This window comes from Cherax quadricarinatus, chromosome 83 (assembly GCF_038502225.1).
Source record: "Cherax quadricarinatus isolate ZL_2023a chromosome 83, ASM3850222v1, whole genome shotgun sequence".
NCBI lineage: Eukaryota > Metazoa > Arthropoda > Malacostraca > Decapoda > Parastacidae > Cherax > Cherax quadricarinatus.
Window position 1 is genome coordinate 20,612,500 of NC_091374.1, and position 14,757 is coordinate 20,627,256.

Genomic DNA, 14,757 nt, shown 5'->3' on the forward strand with positions numbered 1-14,757 from the left:
GAGGATCCCTTTCTTTGTATTTGCTGAGTGGGGAAGCACTGGAATCTCTGAGCTATTGGCTTGGGGAGGATGGTGATGCTCCCCCCTCGGAGCTTTTTCTCAGTTTCAGACACTGTTTGACTCGTATGAGGTGGATGGTACCAGTGAACGTGCCCATCAACCAGACCAGGATGATGATGTGGGACCATAATGTGGACCATGATACTCTGGAGGCTGGAGAGGAAGTGCTGATACTGGAGAAAATTCATGTGAAAATCTGTATGGCAAGTTGCTGTGAGCTGAACATGTTGTGGGGGAAGTTCCCAGGGGTTAGAGATAAAACCCACACCCCCAAGCAAGAGAAGAATGAGTATAGTGTACACAGTAACCGGTTAAAGGGTTTGAAGTTATGTCAAAAATTCAGAGAGACCAATGTTTTAATGGAATGTAAAGGGCTGCAAAACAATAATCTGTATGAAATACCAAAAGTGTATTTAAGAAATAACATGTGTGTAAAAGATTTTGGGAAATGCATGCTTGGTTTTAATGAGAAAAATGTTGGAGAGTTGGCTCAGCCACCTTGGAACTTTATAAAAGTTTGGGATGTCAGTAATGGGGAAAAGTTGAAACTCAATGAAGAAATTGTTAAGGAAGCTGAGTCAATTCAACAAATTTTGTGAGGGAAAAATCTGTATGAAAAATTGGAGATGGAGGAAGAAGTGAAATTCTTCCAACACCAGTTTGTAGTGCTTAGTGAGAGTCAGTGGGGATTCCCATGCTTCATGGTTCCCAAATTAGATGGCACCCTGGGCATAAACACTGACTACCACAGAGTACGTTTAACAACTAAGGTTTACAGGGTTAGAAAGATTGATACTTATGCACTAAAAGATGCAAACATTTTAAATAAGCTAAAACATGGAAGATGTGATTTCCATGGTCTGTGTTCCAGTACCATTTTAATGTGTGTAATGCAAATTGTGTTCATTGTGTGCTTAAAATTTGTGTGTGAGATGGAACGTGATGGTGTTTGTGTAAACTTGGTGTATCCAACCTGGGTGCAAAGAGAAGTCTTTGGTGTTTGTTGTTGCACTGCGAGAGGTTGCAGAACTGTTATTGTCTATGAACAACCTTCTAAGTTTAAATGTCAACATTTACCACAGGAAAGAAAATTTTCATTTTGGGGCTGGCTATTCAGCATTTGTACATGTCTCAGGATCTCTTCATCCTGTTCCTGTGTATAGTGACTAAAATCAGACTCTTAAAATGGGCTTTGTTCCTACAGCCTTTTAATTTGAAAGTTAAATATATAAAAGGCTCAGAGAATGTGGTTGCTGATGCTCTCTCTAGATGTTTCATGTAGATGCATGGTGCATACTTTGTACATAGTGTTTGTCATGTGCTGACCTTGTTGTTTTTGCAGTGGTGAACTCTCGGCGAGCCTGAGTACTCTCTACCAGCCGTCTGACTGTAAAGGAGTTGAGTCGGAGCCAAAAGTGTGACGAGGGTCAGGGTGTACGTGAATGTGAGTTGAGGCAGTGGTTGACAACCTTCGGTAACATGAGACGTTCAGGAAGGTATGTGATGTGGTGTCTTGGTGTGCTCTATGTACAAAACGGCCCGACGATTTGCCTTTGTGGTCCCTTGGACCCCTCCATGTTCTATGACAGCCTCCTCATAATAAGTTTGGAGGATCTGTGTGGAGTGGGACCTCGGAAGATGGGCTTAAGTGCCTGACCATGTTAAGGATCGTGAGTGTTGACTGGAAGTCTCACTGTTTGGTTCGGCCACCAAGTGAGAGACACCTTGACATGTTTTGTGAAGTTTCCTGCCTGGGGTACACCTGACTGCTCTGGGTTTGGCTCTACTCTCGTCTCCTGATCAGGAAGATGCCACCCTGGAGTACCAGTTGCTTGCTGGATTACCATAGCAGAGGCACAGGCCTGTTGGTGCGGGCTTTCATAGTGGGCATTGTGTGAAAAAATTTTGCATTGTAATGTGTATTGTTTAAAAGTCACTAAAATTGTAAATAGTTACACACTTGAGTATATGGGTATGGTTAAATTGCTTTTCTAAAAAATTCTGCAATCTCTTGTAAATAACAGTAAAGTGAAGAGTAGTTATGGTGCTGGGAAAATGTAGCATTTCTAGTAGTCTTGTTTACCGCCTTCAGACTTAAGCAATATACTTTTTACTAGCCGTATCCTGAGGGACACAGCTAGCTTTTGTGAGACTTCGTCTGGAGGTGGGGGTGTTATGGGGCTATAGGACCCAACATGTATTTATAAGTAACAGTTACTCTGGAATACCTAATTATATTGAATTGATGGGGGCTTTGCTCTAAATGTCAGAAGGACTGATCAACCTTATGACTGAGAAGCAGCTGGGTCAAGCCTATTTTTCTCAATATAATAGGTTATACTATAGACACATAAACACACAAATTTAAATAAGTAGTTTATAAAGTTGTATTTCCTTTTGTAAAAGTAAAATTAAGGTGTGGTAGAATTGTGGTAACTGGAGAATTGTGCTTGGCAAATAAGTAGTTTATAAAGTTGTATTTCCTTTTGTAAAAGTAAAATTAAGGTGTGGTAGAATTGTGGTAACTGGAGAATTGTGCTTGGCAACAGTCTTTTGTTTTGGTGGGAGGAGCTTAGCCTCTTTCTCTCTCTCCCTCGCACTGACTCGGTCTCTCGGTGGCTGGCCTTCAACCTGGCAGGATCTCTGGGTCCTTCTTCTATCTTTTGGGGCATTATGTGTGCTCCAGGGGTGAGTTTTTATAATTTAAGTTGTGACCACCATACCCAGGGTGACTAAAGTGTGTCAAAACACTGGTTAGCCCAGAGTTATGTCAAGGAGAGAGAGGACTAAAGTTGTTGAGATATACCATGTGGGAGAACAGCTATGCAGTGTGTAGATCGTTGTTTTGAAAATGTGAGGCTGTAATTGTATATTCTGTACATATCTATTGAGAATACAGTTATATTTTTATAGTAGTAGTTTACATAACCTGTGAAGAGGGCTGGTGAAAGGGTATCAGAGACACTCAGGATGATCAGCCATGATGTAAGTATTACCCCTAGACAAATAAGACCATTAAGTAAAAGCTACCCCACACTAGAACATGTAGTGAGAACCTTACTATCAAAGTAATAAGGGACAAACCAACGTAACACTGCTGGAGGCCTGCTGCCCCACATATCCATCACAGCCTGGTTGATCTGGCACCTGGTGAAGATACTTGTCTAGTTTCTTCTTGAAGGTTTCAACGCTTGTTCCAGCAGTGTTTCTGATATCTTCTGGTAAGATGTTGAAAAGTCTGGGACCCCGGATGTTGATACAGTGTTCCCTTATTGTCCCCACCGCACCCCTGCTCCTCACTGGGTTTATTTTACACTTCCTCCCATATCTGTCACTCCAGTATGTTGTTATGGCAGTGTGCAGATTTGGGACCAAGCCCTCGAGTACCTTCTAGGTATATATTATTATGTACCTCTCTCTCTCCTCCACTCCAATGAGTACATGTTCAAGACTTGCAGGCATTCCCAGTAGTTTAAGTGCTTTACTGGCTCATTGTGAGCTGTAAACGATCTCTGTATTTGTTCCAGCTCCGATATTTCTCCTGCCCTGAATGGGGCCGTCAGCACTGAGAAATATTCTAAGTGAGGGAGCACTAGCGATTTGAAGAGTGTCACCATCGGCATTGTTTCCCTTGTTCTGAAAGTTCTCAATACCCACCCAGTCATCTTCCTGGCTGTCATGATCTTTGTCTTGTTATGGTCTCTAAAAGAAAGGTCCACTGACATAATTATTCCTAGGTCTTTTACGTGTTCCTTACGTTCTATTTGGTGACCCTCTTGAGTTTTGTATATAGTGCTCCTTTTGAGTTCTTCATTCTTTCCATACCTAAGCAGCTGGAGCTTATCACCATTGAACGTCATGTTGTTTTCCACTGCCCACTGGAAAACCCTGTTTATATCTTCCTGTACTTTTTTCAGTGTCCTCTACCGTACTGACTTTCATGCTTATTTTAGTGTCATCTGCAAATGATGATACAAAAGTGTGCTGGGTGTTTTTGTCTATGTCTGCTATGAGGATGAAGAACAGCAGAGGTGCCAGGACAATGCCTTGGGGCACTAAGCTTTTGACCTCGCTGATGCTGGATCTTGCCCTGTTCACTACTACTTTTTGTGTTCTGTGTGTTAGGAAACCGAAAATCCATCTGCCTACCTTCCCCGTAATGCCCATGGCCTATATTTTGTGCGCTATCACTTCATGATCGCATTTGTCAAATGCCTTTGCAAAATCTGTGTAAATCACATCTGCGTTTTGATCGTCTTCCAGTGCCTCCATAATAACTTGGGGTAGCTGTTTCGTAATCACAGTTGCACCTTTTGCAAGAACAGCTTCCTTGATTGCCGTTTTCCTGGTCACTATAGTAGAGATGGTTGATTGGAGTTTACTATACAACCTGGCCAGCTCCGACACACGCACTCCACTTTCGTACTTTGCAATTATCTCTTTCTTCATTTCAATAGTCATTAGCACCTTTTTTCTCGAAGGGTTGGCACTAGAAGCTTTCTTGGGGCCCATGGTGACTTATTTTGCAGAAACAAGCACCAAAAACACTGTGATAATATGGAATGTACCGAATGTATCCTTAGATGCGCGCACACTGGCTGGCTTGTAAACACCAGCACACATGGGGCAGCTCAGGCCACACGTGGACATGTCTCGTACGAATCGCATTGAATACCGAGGTGAAATTTTTGCGTTAAAATGCATCGAATACCGGATTTATTGAATACAGATGCCATCGAATACCAGGGGTCAACTGTAATGGAAATCAAATTAATCCGTTCCTGACACCCCAAAGTTTGAAATAAAAATTTTTTTTACCACATGAAATATTAATTTTAATACACACAAACTGAAGAAGACATGCACAATTACTACTCTACTAAGAATAGAATACATGACACTTGCCTTTATTGAAGATCTGGTGATGATTGATGGGATGGGAGGAGGGGAGAGTGTGGAAGTTATTGTTTAGAAGGGGAATCCCCTTCCATTAGGACTTGAGGTAGCAAGTACTTTTCTGGGGTTACTTCCCTTCTTCTTTTCATGCCACTAGGACCAGCTTGAGAGTCACTGGACCTCTGTCGCACAACAAACCTGTCCATAGAGCTCTCTACCTCCCGTTCCTTTAAGACTTTCCTAAAATGGGCCATAACATTGTCATTGTACAGGTTGCCAACATGGCTTGCAGTAGCTGTGTCAGGGTGATTTTCATCTGTAAAGGTTTGCAGTTCAACCCACTTTGCACACATTTCCTTAATCTCTTTTTTCAATTCCATACTAATTCTTGCCCTTTTTACCACAGGGATGGCACTAGAAGCTTTCTTGGGGTCCATGGTGACTTATTTTGCAGTTGCAAGCACTAAAAACACTGGGATAATGTGAAATGTACCGAATGTATGCGTAGATGCGACCGCACTGGCTGGCTTGTGAACACTGGCGCTGAGGTCACACGTGGGACACGTCCTGGATGAATCACGTAAGGCGAGTTTTTTATCGTGAGGCGAGGCAAAATTTTTGCGTTCAAATGCTTCGTATGGCGGATTTAACGTAACGCAATGCGTTCGTAAGGTGGGGGTCCACTGTATTATATTATTATTATTATTATTATTAATTTAGGGAACTGACGCTCTCTCGTTATAATAATAATATATTATTAGTAGTAGTAGTATATTATTATTATTATTATTATTATTATTATTATTAATATAAGGAACTGAAGCTCTGTCGTTATTATAATAATACAGTAGACCGCCATTGAAGAATTGTGGCACAATTTTATATAACACGTCGTATAATTAATTTAACATGGTTCAGTTTGTGGGAAGGAAAAAAAAATTCTCTTTTGCTCAAGTGGCTGCCTTGTTGTAGAGCAGCCGGGGAGCCATCCCCCACCACTAGCCGACACCACCCCCCACCATCCCCTGCCACTCCCCGACACCACCCCCCACCATCCCCTACCGCTCCCAGACACCACCCCCACCATCCCCTACCACTTCCCAACATCACCCCCACCATCCCCTGCCACTCCCCGACACCATCCCCTGCCGCTCCCGACACCACCCCCCGCCATCCACTACCACTCCCAGACACCACCCCCACCATCCCCTGCTACTCCCGAACACCACCCCCCACCATCCCCTGCCACTCCCCAACACCACCCCCCACCATCCCCTGCCACTCCCCGACACAACCCCCCCACCATCCCCTACCACTACCCGACACCACCCCCACCATCCCAGCATTCATAATTCATACGTATCCAGTCTTTCTCTGCTACAAGGCAGCTATGTTTGTCAGTTCTGTTATGATATTTTAATTACTATATCTTGTATCTGCCAAGCAATCATGACACTCGGTAGCCATACTAGTGTTGCTGAAAGTGGCATGAAGAGGTATAAGCACTTAAGTCTTAGAATTAACAAAGATATTAGAGTGAATGGAGACAAATGGTTTTTAATACTTGACATGCTGTTGGAGTGTGAGCAAAGTAACATTTATGAAGGGATTCAGGGAAACCGGCAGGCCGGACTTGAGTTCTGGAGATGGGAAGTACAGTGCCTGCACTCTGAAGGAGGGGTGTTAATGTTGCAGTTTAAAAACTGTAGTGTAAAGCACCCTTCTGGCAAGACAGTGATGGAGTGAATGATGGTGAAAGTTTTTCTTTTTCGGGCCACCCTGCCTTGGTGGGAATCGGCCAGTGTGATAATAAATAAATAATAATAATTAGACAAGAGATAACCTGTAGCTGTAACTGAAGTGTTACTTTGTACACAGAAGAAGAGGTTAACATAAGTTTGTGTGACTGAATAACTGACTGAATGACTGACTGACTGACTGACTGAACTGACTAACTGACTTATTGAGTGACTTTCTGAGTGACTTGACTGAATGACTTACTGAGTGACTATACTGACTTACTGAGTGACTTGACTTATTTAATGACTTGGCTGACTTACTGAATGACTTGACTGACTGATTGAGTGACTTGACTGACTTACTGAATAACTTGACTGACTTACTGAATAACTTGACTGACTGAATGAATGACTTACTGAATAACTTGACTGATTTACTGAATGACTTGACTGACTTACTGAGTGACTTGAACTGAGTGACTTGACTGACTGAATGAATGACTTGACTGACTGAATGAATGACTTGACTGACTTACTGAGTGACCTGACTGACTTACTGAGTGACTTTACTGACTTGCTGAGTGACTTGACTGAATGACTTGACTGACTTATTGAATGACTTGACTGACTGACTTACTGAGTGACCTGACTGAGTAACTTGACTGACTTCTGAGTGACTTAACTGTAATATTATATTATTGCTAAGATGAAATAGAGAATAATTTCCATTGAATTAACGGATGAAATCATAGATAAACAAGCGAGGTGTCCAGGTTTTGTGTTGAGGGGGAAAAGGGAAGGGGGAGCTGGCTTGTAACTCGAATGTTGGCTCATAACTCAGAGCAAAAAATTGACCCACGGACAGCTCGTATCTCAAAAAACGCGTAAGTTGGGACACTCGTAAGTCAAGGTTCCACTGTATTTGTAAATTAGGAGTAAAGGGAAAATTGGGTAAGATTGTGAAAAAAATATATAATAAGGAAATTATAACAGTACTTTAAATGTGAATAATTGGTAATACAGATATTAACCCTTTCAGGGTCCAACCAAAATCGGAAGGGGTGCCCCAGTGTCCAAGAATTTTGAAAAAAAAAAATAATTTTTTCTTACAGAATTGAAGAGTATATTTTTGTGAAGGTAATAAAACAAAAAAAAAAATTCTGATCAGTACTTACCGAGATACAGTGGCGAGAAGTTGACCCAAAATGACCTGGTGGCGGCAACATCGACGATTTCCACAAACGCCCATTTCTTTATTTTGCGTTTTTATACTTTTTTCTTTTCTTTTCTAATTTTTTTCTTTTCCTACTAACATTTGGGGCCTGAGAGACCAATACTGTATATAATTTTTATATATAAACTCACTGTATTGAACACAATAACTGCACTAAATTTATTATAATATTGTTTACCACTTTTGTTTATTACAATAAACATGCACAAATCTTGTATAATACTAATGTTCTATCATATATTTACATATGTACAATCACTGGACATGTTTTTAGAACTGCTGGAGCTTGTGGAACTCCTTGAAACAAGGCAACATGCACAGAGGTACCTTACATTCCTCGCACATAAACCGAGTATCTTTGCGTCTTTGTTGCCGTTGTTTTGTTTGTGCACAGACAACACATCTCTTATGAGCAAATTTCTTCTTAGTTGCAGGAACCTGTATTATGAAGTGATCACCTTCCCTCCTCAAACGCTTGGGTATATCCTGAGGAGTTCGAGGACGGTTTTGTATAGCAGATGTTACCTGGTATTTCATTATGAGTTGTCTGACAACAAACAAAATTCACCATACGGTGGTCTGTTGCCAGTCTTCACTTGGTACATATTATATGCATTGAGCATTGAAATGTCCATGAGATGGAAGAAAAGTTCCATATACCACTTGTAACTCTTACGAACACAATCAACAAAGCCAATTTGCATATCACATTTGTTAACCAAGCGCATGTTTTGTGTATAATCAATCACTGTCACTGGTTTTTGAATATGTTTATTAGCCAATCCATCAACTTTCCCACTGTCTTGCATTTTGTTATGGTGAATGGTTGTCAACAATGTGACATCTAGTTTGTCATGCCACTGTAATGCCATGATGTCATTGGCAGTAAACACCTGCACCTCATCACCATGAGTGCCTGCGTTGAACCTGGGCATATATTTACGATTAGAACGCACTGTGCCACACATCTGTCTTGTTCACTCACAAGAAATCACTGAGTAAAGGGCTTGTGTACCAGTTATTGGTATATAATTTATGCCCCTTACCAAGACAAGGTGCCAGCATGCTTCTCACTGCATCACCTGAGATACCCAATAACATCCTGGTATCTTTCAATGTTTTACTTCCCGTGTATACAACAATATCCAATACCAGGCCACTGTCACAGTCACAGAGTACAAACAGTTTTATACCAAAGCATTTCCTCTTGCTCGGTATATACTATTTGAATGACAGTCTACCTTCGAACAAAATCAAAGACTTGTCAAGTACAAGATTCTTGAATGGATAAAAGTACATGTTGAACTTTTGTTTGAGATACATAAAAACATTTCTAATCTTGTATAACCTGTCACTTCTGTTAGGCCTGGTTTTGTCAGAGAAGTGCAACATATGTAACATTAAGATAAACCTGTTCACTGGGATGATTTCACTGAAGACTGGGGTACAAATTAGCCGATCTGTGGACCAGTATGATTTTATATTATGCTTATAGACATGAGGCATAAGCTTTATTGTTGCAAAAAGCAAATACATTTCTGCAACAGTTGTCTCTTTCCACCGGTGTAGTCTTGACTGTGGTGATATCATCATATTTGCCATGGTGTACTCATTATACTTGTTACTTTCCCTGACAATAGTTTCCATCAAGGGCTGGTCAAAGAATAGTTCAAAGAATTCCAGTTCATTGGCAGTGGTTCCAAGGGGACAAGTAGGTAGAATTCCACTTTGAGAGTCATCAAACTGGTGGGGCTTGGGATTTTACTGCCAATCCCAGATACGGTTTGCTGGTGGATACTGGACGTCATAAGCTGGTTGTGCTGGTAGTTGTGGTTGTGGTGGGCTGGTGGCTGACGCTCCGTTTTGTCCTTGAACTGAGGAGTCAGCAGCGTGGGTCCCAGCCTGGGCTGGTGAGTCATGCATGACTGTGGCACTACCATCACCACTACCACCACCTACTGATGCCTGTGGTCTATCCACGCCAAGTGTAGCCACATTATCCTCATTTTCACTGTCTATTCCTGGTGTAGGGCCACGGGATGTACTCCAGGATGTACTCCGTCCCCTGGACACTACATAGGGAGCACTACCCGAGCGCATGCGGCGGTGTATATACCGACGCTTCACTGGTGAATGTGTTTCCTCACTATCACTACTGGAATGATCGTCAAGAGCAATAAAATCACAATCCACGTCACTATCATCATCATTACTAAAGTCAGAGGCCTGGCCACACGAAAATAATAGTTTTCTCTTACGATGAGGTACAACTGATCGTGACTGAGGAGTGCCCACACCAGAGGTAGAAGCTTGAGGATCGTCAGGGTTTTCTGCACTATTATCGATATCCTGGTCATTCCTTTCAGTCATTAACTGATCAAAGCCAAAGAATTCATCTTCATTTCCACTTCCATCGGAGTCAGAACTATCAGATAGAAAGAGGAGAGTCCCAATTTTCCTTGGAGTGAGAGCTGCCTTGCAACGAGGCATGGCGAACAAAGGTAACTGAGCCGGCATTCCCACAATGCTATGTGGGCGCCTAGAATTTTTGTTTACGGCACACACACACCATGCAGACCCGTTCTCTCACATGTAGGCCTACCAGCCTTTTCGCGCTAAATTTGACGCCGCTAGAATTTTGGCATAGATCTACGATTCGGACCCTGAACGTAAAGCCGTAGATCTACGGCACAGACCCTGAATGGGTTAATAAAGAGTAAGTTTCTTATTAACAAATAATAAACTGTAAATGGGGAATCTGGGAAGATTACAACAATCTGAGTCACACAAGGAACTGTGTGAGAAACATAAGACAGTGAGGTAGTAAATACTATCCAGCAAGTTCAATAATGGCATAATAACATACACTAACATAGTATAAAGATTTGGTCACTAATGTTAGTCAGACTCTGTAATGTTTGCATCTCAAAGGAAGTTTGTTAGTTCATTTTCATTTGTAATATAGTACACATGGCCTATATTTGTTTTCCTTACTAGAATTTGTCCATCACATAGGAAGCACTGGTGAATTTTATCATTATTCTTATGTTTCAGTTTTCTTACTCTGTACAGGAGGTTCTGACGTTTTCTTGTGAAATGCTCATTTATGTATATATCTTTTTCTTGCTTTAATAGATGAAATTATTAGATCTTGTTTTTGTCTTGTGTGTGAAATCTAAGCATAACACTTTGTTTTCTACCTTGGTTCCCTAGTAATCGTGATTCTTTTATTTAAGACACTGGCACATTAACCTTTAGGTGGTCATATATAATCTGAAGAGTTGTATCTTTGCAGTTGGTATGGTTTAATTCACTAGGAAAGAGTGGACTGTTAATTACTACTTCATCAGATAGCTTTTCTTGCTCTATTTTATCATCTTGGTAAGCAAGATATCTATTCACTTGGGTATCCATGTTGATTTTCCAGTCCTTGACTGCATCTTCAATCTTTGTGTTTGAAGATGTTATTTGATCTGTGTTCCATCTTCATCAGTATTATTATTTTGTACCCCTCTAAATTGAATAGCATTGTCTTTACCTGTTTCATCCCCAGGGCCATTATCTCTATTTGGTGCACTGTCCTCCAGGACACCACTAGCACCTTCTGGGGCACTGTCTTCCAAGACAGCCCCATCCAACCCACCCATTTTATTTTCCCAGTTCCTATACAAGGCTGGCATGTCTTTCAAGAAGGATATTTTATTGGTGTTCTTATCTTTTAATATAGATGTAATTTTCTCCCACAGGTGTATCTCATTTTGGCAGACCAAAAAACATTTCTCTGATTTTATATAAAAAATGGTCACTGATTGAAAGTTCCTGCATGACCCATGGGATCATTTACCACAGAGATTGCATGCAATCCAGGCATGACTTCATCTGTTACCCTTTCTGCAGACTACACAGATTTTCATGGTGGTGATCATTTACAACTCCTAACTAGCTAGTCTACAGAACTCCTAAAAGTATTTAGTTATTAGTGTTTGACAGTTCTTTAACAGTTCTACTGGGTAGGCTGGCTAGGATAGGTCTACCATATAAAAGAATTTTGTTTATGTATGTATTGGTGGTATATATACTGTAGTTTGATATACAGTGGACCCTCGACTAACGCTATTAATCCGTTCCTGAGAGCTCATCGTTAGTCAAAATTATCGTTAGTCAAGTTAATTTTCCCATAAGAAATAATGGAAATCAAATTAATCCGTGTAGGACACCCCAAAGTATGAAAAAAAAATTGTTTGTACCACATGAAATATTAATTTTAATACACACAAACTGAAGAAGACATGCACAGTTACATGACACTTACCTTTATTGAAGATCTGGTGATGATTGTTGGGATGGGAGGAGGGGAGAGTGTTGATGGTCTTAGTGTTTAGAAGGGGAATCCCCTTCCATTAGGACTTGAGGTGGCAAGTCCTTTTCCGGGGTTACTTCCCTTCCCTTTAAATCTGTCAAACCAACCTTTGCTGGCCTTAAATTCACTCACATCACCACTAGTTGCTGGCATTTTTTTTCATTAAATCGTCATGCAACTTCCTAGCCTTTTCACATATGATCGCTTGAGATGCTATCTCCTGCTATCTGTTTTTCGTTTATCCACACCAATAACAGTCTCTCAACATCTTCGAGTACTTGCGATCTCAGTTTCGAAAACATAGTTGCACCTTTGGCAAGAACAGCTTCCTTGATTGCCGTTTTCTTGGCCACAATAGTAGCGATGGTTGATTGGGGTTTTGTGTACAACCTGGCCAGCTCGGAGACACGCACTCCACTTTCATACTTAGCAATGATCTCTTTCTTCATATCCATAGTAATTCTCACCCTTTTTGCTGTAGGGTTGGCACTAGAAGATTTCTTGGGGCCCATGGTGACTTACTTTGCAGGTGCAATCACTAAAAAGGCTGTGATAACATGATATGTTCCGATTGTATGCTTGGAAGCGACCGCGGTGGCTGGCTGGCTTGTAAACACTGGCCAAAAGTGGAAGCGTCTGATGGAACAAATAGTGTTGGTCGAGTTTTTTAGCGCTAGTCGAGGCAAAAATTTTGCGTTAAAATGTATCGCTAGTTGGATTTATCATTAATCGATGCCATCGTTGGTCGAGGGTCCACTGTATATGGATTTTATGTAGTATAATTTCAATCCCATACAACAGTCTATCCTCCTTGTACACTTGAATGGTTCTTCTGTTATGTAAGTGTTTTGTTTCATATTTTTTATTTTTTTTATTATCACACTGGCCGATTCCCACCAAGGCAGGGTGGCCCGAAAAAGAAAAACTTTCACCATCATTCACTCCATCACTGTCTTGCCAGAAGGGTGCTTTACACTACAGTTTTTAAACTGCAACATTAACACCCCTCCTTCAGAGTGCAGTCACTGTACATCCCATCTCCAGGACTCAAGTCCGGCCTGCCGGTTTCCCTGAACCCCTTCATAAATGTTACTTTGCTCACACTCAAACAGCACGTCAAGTATTAAAAACCATTTGTCTCCATTCACTCCTATCAAACACGCTCACGCATGCCTGCTGGAAGTCCAAGCCCCTCGCACACAAAACCTCCTTTACCCCCTCCCTCCAACCTTTCCTAGGCCGACCCCTACCCCGCCTTCCTTCCACTACAGACTGATACACTCTTGAAGTTATTCTGTTTCGCTCCATTCTCTCCACATGTCCGAACCACCTCAACAACCCTTCCTCAGCCCTCTGGACAACAGTTTTGGTAATCCCGCACCTCCTCCTAACTTCCAAACTACGAATTCTCTGCATTATATTCACACCACACATTGCTCTCAGACATGACATCTCCACTGCCTCCAGCCTTCTTCTCGCTGCAACATTCATCACCCATGCTTCACACCCATATAAGAGCGTTGGTAAAACTATACTCTCATACATTCCCCTCTTTGCCTCCAAGGACAAAGTTCTTTGTCTCCACAGACTCCTAAGTGCACCACTCACCCTTTTCCCCTCATCAATTCTATGATTCACCTCATCTTTCATAGACCCATCCGCTGACACGTCCACTCCCAAATATCTGAATACATTCACCTCCTCCATACTCTCTCCCTCCAATCTGATATCCAATCTTTCATCACCTAATCTTTTTGTTATCCTCATAACCTTACTCTTTCCTGTATTCACTTTCAATTTTCTTCTTTTGCACACCCTACCAAATTCATCCACCAATCTCTGCAACTTCTCTTCAGAATCTCCCAAGAGCACAGTGTCATCAGCAAAGAGCAGCTGTGACAACTCCCACTTTGTGTGTGATTCTTTATCATTTAACTCCACGCCTCTTGCCAAGACCCTCGCATTTACTTCTCTTACAACCCCATCTATAAATATATTAAACAACCACAATGACATCACACATCCTTGTCTAAGGCCTACTTTTACTGGGAAATAATTTCCCTCTTTCCTACATACTCTAACTTGAGCCTCACTATCCTCGTAAAAACTCTTCACTGCTTTCAGTAACCTACCTCCTACACCATACACCTGCAACATCTGCCACATTGCCCCCTTATCAACCCTGTCATACGCCTTTTCCAAATCCATAAATGCCACAAAGACCTCTTTAGCCTTATCTAAATACTGTTCACTTATATGTTTCACTGTAAACACCTGGTCCACACACCCCCTACCTTTCCTAAAGCCTCCTTGTTCATCTGCTATCCTATTCTCCGTCTTACTTTGATCTGTATAGTCTTTTGTAGTTATGTACCGCTCGTATATGTTAGTAATACTGCAGTTTATATCTATAGTTTTATAGATTATGTTATTATTATTCTTATTTTTATTATTATTGTTTAACTTGC

The 14,757-nt window shown here is 41.3% G+C and overlaps 1 long non-coding RNA gene across 1 annotated transcript; it reads left to right on the forward strand.

Moving 5' to 3' along the window:
* Positions 1 to 10: 10 nt before the first annotated feature.
* Positions 11 to 2,972, forward strand: LOC138855167 (uncharacterized). Its single transcript, XR_011394352.1, has 2 exons — positions 11 to 2,476; positions 2,566 to 2,972. It is a non-coding gene; the product is annotated as an uncharacterized lncRNA (long non-coding RNA).
* Positions 2,973 to 14,757: the final 11,785 nt, after the last annotated feature.